We start from the raw sequence: 12,667 nt of genomic DNA on the forward strand, positions 1-12,667 counted from the left end.
TGATGAGACACTGGGAAAACCTGCATCCAAGACTTTCCTCTTCAATACAAGTTTTCCAAAGCAAATCAGGTACAAACCCTTTCCTAGTGAGTGACAAAGACAAAAATATTGCAGTGTTTGTTGTGGACAAAGCCAAGACTTATTTTTGGTATTATAGTGGGAATAGGTCACTCTAAACATAAGTACATTTTTACATTCACTGACAGATATTCAAACACAGAAATATTAAAGAAACCTCATTACAACATTTGCAAGATTTGGAGGGAATTCTGAGCTTATGTATAAATATATATACAAAGTCTCTTTAATAGGATTGAATACTTATTAAAAACAGTAAAAGACTATTTTCAAATTTTAGCTTGAAGTCTTTCATAAGTAAAATATCAAAATTAGTTTTCTACTCTTAGAAGCTTGCAATGAAGACCACAGAGCAATCATACCACTACCCTGTGTTCCCATTTTCCATTTTAATGTTTTCAGTCACAAAATGTTCTCCAGTGAAATCAAGAAATAATATAATTGCATAGATAATTTAGATTAAAAAAAGTTTTCTTTACCTGAGTCTTCTATAGCATTGAGTCTTATTTTGATTAGAATCATGTGAATGATACCCACCTTCTCAAATCATAAGTATTATTTACATATTTAGCAACCACCAATAGCATCTTAAAAAGTCTCTTCTGTGGATTCACTTATTTAATTTCCTATTTTAAAAGGCATTTGAGAGAAAAAGAATTCTGGATTTCAAGCCACATTTCTAAAAGCATATTATGACATGAAATGAAAAGCTAACAATCCTGCTACACACCTTTGTCCAGTGGCATTTTACCTGATATAAGTGAAAACACATTTATGATGAAATCATCACAATAAATCATGAAAGAGATTCTGATAAATATAGTAGTTCTCGTTCCCAAGGTGTGGTTTCACAATGTAACACAGGATGATAAGCATAAGCATTGTAAGTTGATTTGCTCATTTTTATTGGAATTCACTTTAAATCAGTTTCTAATGGAAGATTTGGATTACTTTGACTCCGTTGTTGTAAAACCCTTCATTCTTAGTAACTTTTCCAATTTTGGTAATGAAAGTATTTGGGTACTCACACTTGCACCATTCCTTGAAAGTTTGCCCATTAGTTTACTAGAACCCCATAAAATATTAACTTGTGTTGTGTGCAGTAAGGAGACCAATAAAACACCATATGTTTGGTGACTAAATCATTTAAAAATGTCCTAGCACCTCTTCCATAATATTCTGTGACATATAGGGATTTTGAATTTGACTAGGTTTAATAAGTATGAAATATTCTGTATTCTTAGCATACCTTCTTCATACTCTTTAAGAGAGAAATTTTCCATATGTGCAAGTAAAAGAAACACTGGATTCTGGCTTACCAATTTATTTTAAGAAATAGATTTGGAGAATATTTTGCTTGTTTCATTGTCTTGTCATATTTATCTTCTTAGTCATCAAAAGGTGATTACAAAAACGGAGTTCCATTCATTTTTCAATACCTAGAAAATAGATGACTCCATGAAAATTCATAAGCAGGGGATAAATACATGCTAAACCAACTTTCTGTAAGGTGTAATTTCTCTAAGAAACCAAATTTGGATGGGGAAAACACGAGAATTATTTTTGACCAATATTAAACAAAAACTCTCAAATACGATAATTGAATGATTTCTATTTAAAACTCAGATAGGCTGTTCATCATGACAACATTTCCAAACCAAACCAGAACCAATGCAGTAAAGAGAGACATGTATTTATAACCAAAACAAAACAAATAAATAAAAACAAAACTGGAAGAGGCAGACAAAACCACAGTGATTTTCTACTTACTCAATATCATTTGCTCCATATATTGATAGGGTTCCTCTTCGGAGTAAGCCAAAGCAAAAAAAGAAAAAGAAACAGACAAAAATACACCAAAATATGTGAATGTGAATTTTGGTGTTAAACAAGTTTTGGGGGAAATCCAGTCAATAGCTCATGTTTATTCAAACTTTCTCTATGAAAACTCTCAACTACAGTTTCATTCTGTGACTACAAATCAATTCAACAGCAGTTCAAAAACAGAAATATATCTGAGCATTTGTGTGTGCATAATTGAGCAAATCAAAATGGTCAATCTCTCTGTAGAAAGAAAGTTAAATACAGGGAACATAACCAAGGCCACTGAACGTGCATGCTGTGGTTGAGTTATCTTGTGTCCAAATTTTAGACCTTAGATCATAAAAGATGTGAAGAATGCTACAGAGAGAGAGGAAGGAAAGTGATAGTTTTAATTTTAAAAATGCAAAACAGGGCTCTTTCCAATTGCTTAGCACCCTGACCGGCCTCCATCTCATGGCTGACATCTCACCCATGTTAGAATGTCAGCCATTTTCCTCTTGCCCAATTGACTTGGATAGGTCAACGTTATTCTAGTGCCCACTCAATCTTTCTACTATGCAGAGATATAAAAGAGAAAAACAATTTAAAAATAAGCAACCAAATATTTAAAACTCATTTCTCTCCCTGTCAGAATTCCAATTATATCCTTCACAGAAATAGAAAAACCAATCCTAAAATTCATATGGAACCACGCAAGACCTAATATAGCCATAGCTATCCTAAGAAAAAGAATACAACTGGAGGAATCACATTAACTGACTTCAAATTGCACTACAGAACTACGGTAAACAAAGCAGCATGGTACAGGCATAAAAGCAGACACATAGACAAATGAAACAGAATAGAGAACCCAGAAACAAATCCACACACCTACAGTGAACTCATTTTTGACAAAGGTGACAAGACCATACACTGGAGAATACAAAGTCTCTTCAATAAATGGTCCTGGGCAAACTGCATATCCATATGCAAAAGAATGAAACTAGACTCCTCTATCTTGCCATATACAAAATTCAAATAAAAATGGATTAAAGACTTAAATCTAAGATCTCAAACTATGAAACTGCTACAAGAAAACATTGAGGAAAATCTCCAGGACATTGGTCTGGGCAAAGATTTCTTGAGCAATACCTCATAAGCACACGCAACCAAAGCAAACATGGACAAATGGGATCACATCAAGATAAAAAGTTTCTGCACAGCAAAGGATACAGTCAACAAAGTGAAGAGACAACCCACAGAATGGGAGGAAATATTTGCAAACTACCCTTTTGACAAAGGTTTAATAACCAGAATATATAAGGAGCTCAAACAACTCAATGGGGAAAAATCTAATAATCTGATTTTTAAAATGGGCAAAATATTTCAATAGACACTTATTTGTGGTATCTAAAAATCAAAACAGTTGAACTCATGGACATAGAGAGTAGAAGGATGGTTACCAGAAGCTGGGAGGGGTAGTGGGGGTTGGGAGGGAGCTGGGGATATAATGATTACCAAGAAAATAGAAAAAATGAGTAAGACCTACTATTTGATAGTGTATTCTCCATGATGTGCTCATTTCACATTGCATGTCTGTATCAAAACATTTCATGTATTTCATAAATATATACATCTACTATGTACCCACAAAATTTTTTAAAAAAGTAAAAACTACATTTCTTTGTGACAAAGTATCTCTATAACTTAATATTGAATTTATGACTAACTTTAGATGAAAGTATTGAGCCATTTTATATTTTAACCCAGTCCACCAACTCACTATGGAATCTTAATATTAAAATAATGCCTCAATTTCATCAGTTGTTTACAAATTTTAAAGTCACTGGACAGGGAGTGCAATATGGAAATAAATATTTATAAAAAGCTCTGAGACCTCTTGGTGAAAAATGACCTGAATGTGTAAAGTATTATTGTAGATATTAGAAAAAAAGCAGTGCAATCTGTCCCATTTCTGCAATAATTGGCAGGTTGATAGGCTAAATCATAACTTTTTAGCTGCATTCACATTTGCAGTAAAAATGGAATTCAATCTGAATATTACTAAATAGAACATATACAGCTGGTAGTAATGAAACTCTGAGATTTTCCCCTTTTTATATAGTATTTGAGAGATCAAATAGCATCCTCAATGGCATTGATTTGGGGATGAACTCAATTTCCACACATCATTCAACTGTTCATGAAGGTTACAAGAGAGGTGAAAAAATAGATCAAAAGAAACTGAAGCAGGCCAATAGCTTGGCATAAAGTGCCACACAGCTATCCACTTAGGGCATGAGTCAATATAGTTGTGTTCATTCCTCTTGTTAAACAAGAACAGAGAGAGAAACCTCAAGTTAGAAAATTTTGGAACATCCACATCTTTCATAACTTCACTCTGTACATCCTCATGGAAAGAAATATGAATTTTCATCAAAATATGAGCATTTAAATTTCAAATGCACAAATTAGCCCTTTAAAGAAAATGACCCTTATACTCAAACATTTCAAAATGTCACCTCTTAAAGGTTGAGAATGTTGCTGTGACCCCGCTCACCTGTAAAACACACTCTGAATCAGGAGTTCAGAGTAAGACACGTGCACATCTCTTGACTTTAGCTGTCTACCGAGAATGTGGTCAAGGGCATGTCACAGTCCTCACTGCAAGCCAAGAATTATTTCTCCAAGCTTTCACTGTTTTAGTCCTAGCTTACTGGAACTTTCTATAAAAGCCTGAAATAGAGTAAAAAGGTGAAAGTTTACATTTCTTCATGTTGTCTAAGCCTTCTTGATTACTTGATTAGTTCTATTGTGACCTCAAACTATACACATTATGTTTTATTTTTTTGTCTTGGTTTCATATAACAGATTTGTAAATTACAGCTGTCCCAACAGTAACCACTACTGCTTTTCCTTCCTGCATTATTCTGACATTAGGTTTCAAATAAAATATTTCTTATTTGATAAATAGAATTAAATCTGGAATAAATGAAATGCAATCAGTCAGTGTACCTACAATGTTGATAGAATGAGGATTTGTGGTATATATTAGTTTTTTATTGCTACTGTAAAAAATCATCACAAACTTATGGCTAAAACAGCAGAAATGTGTTCTCTTACAGTTGGGTAGGGCAGAAATTCAACACAGGTCTTAATGCACTAAGATATAGGTATCAACAGAACTGAATTTCTCTCTGGAGGCTCTCTGGGAGAATCCTTAACCTTGCCTTCAGTGGCTTCTAGAATGCACCAACATTCCTTGGTTTGTGGCCTCTTCTTCCATCTTCAAAGCCAACAACACCAAGTCAAGTTCTTCCCTTGCCACACCATATCTCAAGTTCTCTGCCAGAAAAGCTTCTCACATTTAAGGATTGAGCCCACCACCTGGATAATCTAGAATAATCTCCCTATCCCAAGCTTCTTAATTTTAATCATATCTGCAAATTCTCTTTTGCTATGTAAGGAGACACATACATAGGGCCTGGGGATTAACGTGTCAGTATCGTTGGGCATTCATTATCCTGCCTACCACATAGTAAAAGTCAAAGTTGTCTAGATAGCATTTTCATCTTTTAAATCCTCTACAGTGTCATACAATCTAATGAGTATGAAACTCACTTTATTCCTAATAATTAAAAAACTTATTTGATTACAATTTTACTAAGAGCTTTCCACTATTTCCAATATAATTCCAGGCCTCTTTAAGGAACTAAACCACTATTATTTAAGTGCTTTAACTTTCAGCTTTATTCAATTTCAATAACAATAAATAAATATTATTACTCTGAAAAACAAGTATATTATTAGGATGCAGTTGAGAGAGAAGAATTGGTTTTAGCCTGGAAATTGTATGTACTATGTACCCTGGGGCAAATCTCTTAAGCTCTCCAGGCAACAGTATCTCATAGAAGAAATGAGTAAATTAGATTATGTGATCTCTACAAACTCTTGAATTATAAAATTCTATAATTTTGAATAAGTGAATTCTATAATTATATAAAATTCATGTCACTTCATTGACATGATTAGCTCTTAAAAGCTATGAAAATTAAAAACTACTGCCAGATGTTTTCAAGATCACAAATGACTTGTGATATAAAGAAAATAATTCAAAACCAAAGAATTAATACATGCCTAAACTTAGCAAACTTGTGTTTAAGTTACCCACATACGATAAAGACCAGTCATTTGTTAGCATCATTTAAGTAAGGGACCATTTGAAACAAAATTTTGAATCTATATTAGGCCTTTAGTTATTTGAAAAATATGAATTTAGACAACTTTTTATCTGCCAATTTGCCAAGAAAGCTAACATATAGCATTATATTTAGAAAATAATTGCTTAAAAAATTAGTGTTGGATGGAAGAAAAGTTTGTAATAAACAAGGTACTGGTGACGCCAGGAATATAGCACATTAGTCTGTAACAAGAATAATATTAGCAGAAATGTTGTTCAAATTATTTTAAAATGACTAATAGTAGTGTCTTGATTACTTCTTTTGTTTTTTTTTTTTTTTAGATGGAGTCTCGCTCTGTCCTTCAGGCTGGAGTGCAGTGGCGCGATCTCCGGCTCGCTGCAAGCTCCGCCTCCCAAGTTCACGCCATTCTCCTGCCTCAGCTTCCTGAGTAGCTGGGACTATAGGCGCCCGCCACCGCGCCCAGCTAATTTTTTGTATTTTTAGTAGAGACGGGGTTTCACCGTGGTCTCGATCTCCTAACCTAGTGATCCGCCCGCCTTGGCATCCCAAAGTGCTGGGATTACAGGAGTGAGCCACCGAGCCCGACTTGATTACTTCTCATAGCAGAATATTCCAATGTTATATCTAAAATAATAGTATTGAAACAGAATTCTAGCCTACTTGTTAAAACCACATCTTGTATCCTGAAACAAAATTCCTTTGTGATTTCTATTAAAAATTGCTTCTTTACTTCCTGATGTTCTGTGAGTTGCCCAGTGACTGTTATATTACAAAATGGAAATAGGGAACTGTGTAAGGTGAAATTGTATAACTTATTATATAAACTCAGGAATAATTCAGAATGTCCGTATAGGGGCAGAAAGAGGGTAATTCCTTTTGTCCCTGCCATTAAGGTTATGGCTATAACAAAAGACAGGTTAGCAAGAGAAAAGCATAAGAAATTTATTTGATCACAGTTTTACAGGACAGAGGAGACTTCAGAATAGAGACTCTAAAGATACAGGGGAACCTATCCGTTTTTATGTTTAGGTTCTATAAAGCAGGGACTGCTGTTGTAGAAATGTGATTGGACAAAGAGTATGAACTAATGGAAATAGAGTGGGGAACCCAGCAAGGCCTGTCTGTTCAGATTCTTCTTGGCTTCTCTATATAACATTCCTCCCTCTTGTGTATGGGACAGGATCCCTCTAGAAGGAGTCCTAATTTCTTTATGGCCAGCTGTTACAAAGAAAGGTGAGGGAAAGTCAGAGTAATAATTTTAGGCTTTATGGTTGGCTTTGGGGAAAAGGAGTTCTGGTTTCCATGACTTGCCTTGGGAAAGAGGAATTCTAGTTTCTACAGCTTACTTCAAGGGAGAATGAGGGGCAAGAGCCAGGAGGGCAAGAGAATGTCAGAGACTTTGCTTCTGAAGCTTTCATTTTGGAGTATTAATTTCTGAGCCCTAGTACCCAAAGTTACAAGTTCCACACATGGCCACATTTACGTTAACACTGTAGTGCTATGGCATCCCAGTCCTAAGCAAGGGATAACTTCCCTCAGGTGTTCTGTGACCTTTATTTTCTTCTAAATTTATCTTTGACCTTGATTGGGTTTTTACTCTAAAGAGCTGTATAACCTGAACTCTAATATTCATGTTAGTCCAGTTTAAATTTACAAGATGTGTGTGTGTGTGTGTGTGTGTACTTGGCATATGTTGTCTTATTTTCATATTTAACTATTTATATTTAGGTCATATTTATACCCATAGAAAGTTAACTTTGCTAAAAGCTATTACTATGCTTTGATACTTCTTTGCATTGTTAGTCTCTGAACAAGAGACTTTTAAATGTAGCTCATTCCAAATATAGATGGTAGAGTTAAACAAAATCTTTAGTGCTGTTAAAACTCCAAGATGGGAAAATAGGACTTCTGGAATGGTGGAGTGAGGTCTTCCACAAACCCATCCCTCCAAAAAAGTAACAGAATCATTGACAAAACGTTGTCAAAAATAACTTTTTCAAATTCTAGAAATTAACCAAAGACTTGAAAAAGATCAGAGAAATGTTTATTCAAGAAAAACTGATAATTCTTAGTCAGAACAATAGAATTTGTAACATTTTAACTTTATATATTCCCTTCTTCTTCTTCCTCCTTCTACAGAGCTCTTGAAAACTATCAGCCTTGCGATCATAGTATCCGTGAAAACCAGAAGCTGTACACTTATCAGAGTGAGTAAACCAGGTTTGGACCTCAATAAAAGATTCATCTATAGAGAATTGTCACTATTTGACTTGTCTAGCAGTTCCCTGGAAAAGCCCCATTCATGGCAGTTTCTCATTATTTGATCTGTCTGGGAACTACCTCTATAGGAAAAGATCTATGTCCAGAGTCTTTGTGGAAAATATTCAGTAAAAAATGTTTAACATTGTAGCTGCCTAAGGCTGCAGTTATCAGTTCAGATAAATAAGAGCTTGACTAAAAATTTTAAAAGATCTGGAGAACAAGACGTCCGTAGGGGCTTTGCAAAGTTCTGATACATGCCTGGAGTTCCAGAAGTCTATGCAGAGATGCAGGTCTGGATGGTTGCTCAGGAAAGGAGAGAGTCTCCATCTCTCACCATTGGCTGATTCTGAGGCCCTTCCCAAGCAAGAAGTAAAGAATAATGAAGTTGTAAAATCTTTGAGCAATGATGACAGGGCTCAACAAACAGAATCCCTCAACAAAAGGTGAAAGACTATTGGTTTAAGGCAACTAAGAAAATCTGACCAATTATTACTTGATCGCTAAGATGACTCAGTAGAGACTTCAGTGAATGCACACTACAGGGAACCCAAACTATATAGAATTAGTCCAAGAATGTCAGTAACTAAAAAATAGCAGCAATAACAACAACAAAACAGCCACAGCATCAAACCCTGGTTGGTGCGGAGGATTATGATTATAATATCTCAAATATTTAAAATGTACAGTTTTTAAGCAAAAAATATAAAACTCATTAAGAAATAAGAATGTAAGTCTCAGACAATGGGAAAAGAAAGAAATACATCAATGGTATCTCAGAATAGGTTATATGTTCAACTTACCACATAAAGACTTCACAAGAACTATTATAAATATGACCAAAGAACTAAAAGAAACTGTGTCTAAAGAATTAAAAGAAATTATGTCAACGATGTCTCACCAAATAGTATAACAATAAAGGGACAGAAATTAGAAAAGAAGAAACAAACAGAAGTCCTGGAGTTAAAAAGTATAATAAATATATGTATTTTTAAATTCATTGGTGTTCACCTTTACAAATTTGATTTTTAAAAATTATTCTACATTTCTAAGAAGCTCAATAAACTCCAAATAGGATAAACTCAGGGACATCCACACCTTGGTACATCATAGTCAAACTGTCAGTGCCAAAGATGGAAAAGGTTGAAAGCAAAAAGGAAAAAAAAAAAATGACATACTGCATTAAAAGGATCTTCAATAAGATTAATAGCTGACTTCTCATCAGAAAATATAAAGGTCATAAGTCAAGAGAATGGCACATTCAATATTTTAAACATTAAAAAAAAAAACACTCGCAACCTACAATTCTGCATCCAGCAACAACTCTTTAAAATGAGAAATACAGATAATTTGTCCTAACTAGAGCTGTTTTATGAGAAATTCTAAAAGAAACTTTTTAGGCTAAGTTGTAACTTAAATCCATACACAAAAATAAGGAACATCATAAAGTTAACTACATTGGTAAATGTGAAAAATAGTATAAATACATTTTTGTTTGCAATTATTTTCTTCTCCTAATTTAAAATGCAAGTATAATACAAGTAATATTATAAAACTATGTTGATGGTCTCCTAATGTGTAAAGATGCAATCTATATGGCAATAATAGCAGAAAGGAAGGAGGGGGGATAAGAGTTTCTGTATACTGTTGAAAATACATTAGTACTAGTAGTTTACTTTAAGATGCTAATTTAATCCCCAGGCAATGACTATGACAATAAATAAAAACATATATTAAAAAAATAAAGTAATTTAAATGGCATAATAGAAAACATCTATCGAACACAAAATAAAGAAGTAATAGAGAATTAGATAGAGATATATCAAATGTTGAAAACAAATAGCAAAATAATAGATGTGAATCTAAACTTATCAGTAACTATACTAAATTTAAATGTATTAAACACTACAATTAAAATAACACTGGCAGATTGAACGAAATACATGATCTGACAGTTACTATGTACAATAAACATACTTTAGATTAAAAAATTAAAAAGTTGAAAATAAAAAATGCAAAAATATATATCATGCAAACACTAACCAAAGAGAGCTGGAATGGCTAAACAAATAAAAAGCAAAATAGATGAAAATATTTAATAATGACAAAAAGGGACATTTATAATAATAAAATGATTAATTTATCATATACATCTCAATAGAGCCTCAAAATATTTGAAGCAAATAACTGGCTAGATAGAAAAGAAAAATACAAAAATTAACAGTAATTGTTGAAGAATTAAATGTCCCATTTTCAATAATGAAAAATACAACTAAGACAGAAAATCAACAAAGATATTATACACAAGGTCACCTAACAGACATCTACAGAATAATCCACCCAGCAAAAGTGGAATATACATTCTTCTAAATGCTCATTAAATATTTTCCAGGGGTGAACATACATTTGACCATAAAACAAGCTTCAATAAATTTAAAAGAACTGAAGGTCTTGTAGAGTATATTCATTGAACACAGTGGAATTAAACTAGAAATCACTATTCTAAGGAAATCTGGGAAATTTACAAAGTGGATGAAAATCAAACAATACCCTCCTACATCAGAAAGTGGATTTGTAGCTACCTGGGGCCTAGGGATTGGGAAGATGGGGAATGACTGCCAATAGGTATAGAGTTTCTTTTTTTGGGTGGTAAATGTTCTAAAGTTAGATTTCACAATGATTGCACAGCTCTGGATATATTCTTAAAAAACCCATTACATTAATTTTATGTTACATGAATTATCTCAATAAAGCTGTTAAACGCGCGCACGCACACACACACACAAACACACACACACGGTGTAGTTGCTCTCAACAAGCGGTCCCTATGTGAGCTGAGTTCTTTCCCCTATTAGCAAAGATTAAAAATATACCCAATAATCAACACTACATAAAAATGAATCAGAAACTGAAGTGAAATACAAATAAAGGGCTAATGGAAGGGCATTATGGGGTAATTCTCCGAGAATGCAATATTTTCCTTAAGGGAGTAGTATTTCATAGGATTTTGTAAGATAGATAAATTTTGACAGGCAGATAAGGAAGGCAAAACCATTCCAAGGGGTGAGGGACCTAGGATTTTAAGATTTTGGAGACTGCTAAACATGGGAATTATTAGTAGAAAAGTAAATAGCCCAATTTGATTTTCTGTACTACATACCATACAAGAAAAATAAATTTTCTTTGTAAATACAAAAAGCAAAATTTTAGACTTTTAGAATAACTTAGGAGAGCATTTTAAAAACTGGTAATGGAGAAGGATTTTGCAACAGGACTCAGAAACCACAAGCCAAAAAGGGAGGATATATTTGACACATTCACAAGCTATAAAGGAAAAGATTGATATATATGAATACAAGAGGAAATGTTGTATTTATTAATGCACCAGAAACAAAGATATAGCCTGGGAGAAGATATTTGCAAATTATATAATCAACCAAGGGATAATATCCAGAATATATAAAGTAATTCTCCAAGTCAAAAGCAAAAGACAAATCCAATCGAAAAATGAGCAAAGGATGAAAGGAAGGGCATTTCACAGTTACGGTCAACTTCTCAGTCATTATTCTCTTGTAATTAGAATAATGCAAATTTAGAAAAGACAATATTATATTCATCAGCTTGGAAAATAACAAAGATAAGATGGTGTGGATATTAAGAAACACAAACTTACATAGCCAGAAAATAAACATATAAATGGACAGAGATGTATTAGTGAGGAATTTGACAATCTGCCAGAGAACAAAGGTATACACTTCAACCCAATAACCCTACTCCTAGAAAAACTTTACTGTTGTATTTCTACAGGGAAACACAATCAAGAACATTTTTTTGCAACATTGTATACAAAGGTCAAAATTGTAATGAATTATCTCACAACAGGAAAATGAATATGTAAACTGTGGTAAATGCATGTAATTGAATATCAGAAAGCTATTAAAATGAACAAATTAGAGCTACACATATCCAAATGGATGTTTCACAAATAAAACGTTGAATAATAAAAATCAATTTGTGAAATAACACATTTATGTAATTATGATACAATTTATCTAAACTTGAGCACATGCAAATCAATAATATACCTTATGATGGCTACACAAACGTATGGTAAAAGTCCAGACATACACATGGGAATGGTGTTCAACAAATTCAGGACGATGAGAATGTTAGAGGAAGGAAGAAAGGGAAATGGATTGTGGAGAGACAAATAATAGATTCCAAATATATCTGTAATGTTTTATCTCTTATAAAGATCTGGAGAGGCTGGCCACGGTGGCTAATGCCTGTAACCCCAGCACTCTGGGGGGCTGAGGTGGGTGGAT

This window comes from Colobus angolensis, unplaced genomic scaffold, assembly GCF_000951035.1.
Source record: "Colobus angolensis palliatus isolate OR3802 unplaced genomic scaffold, Cang.pa_1.0 Scaffold41, whole genome shotgun sequence".
Lineage (NCBI taxonomy): Eukaryota > Metazoa > Chordata > Mammalia > Primates > Cercopithecidae > Colobus > Colobus angolensis.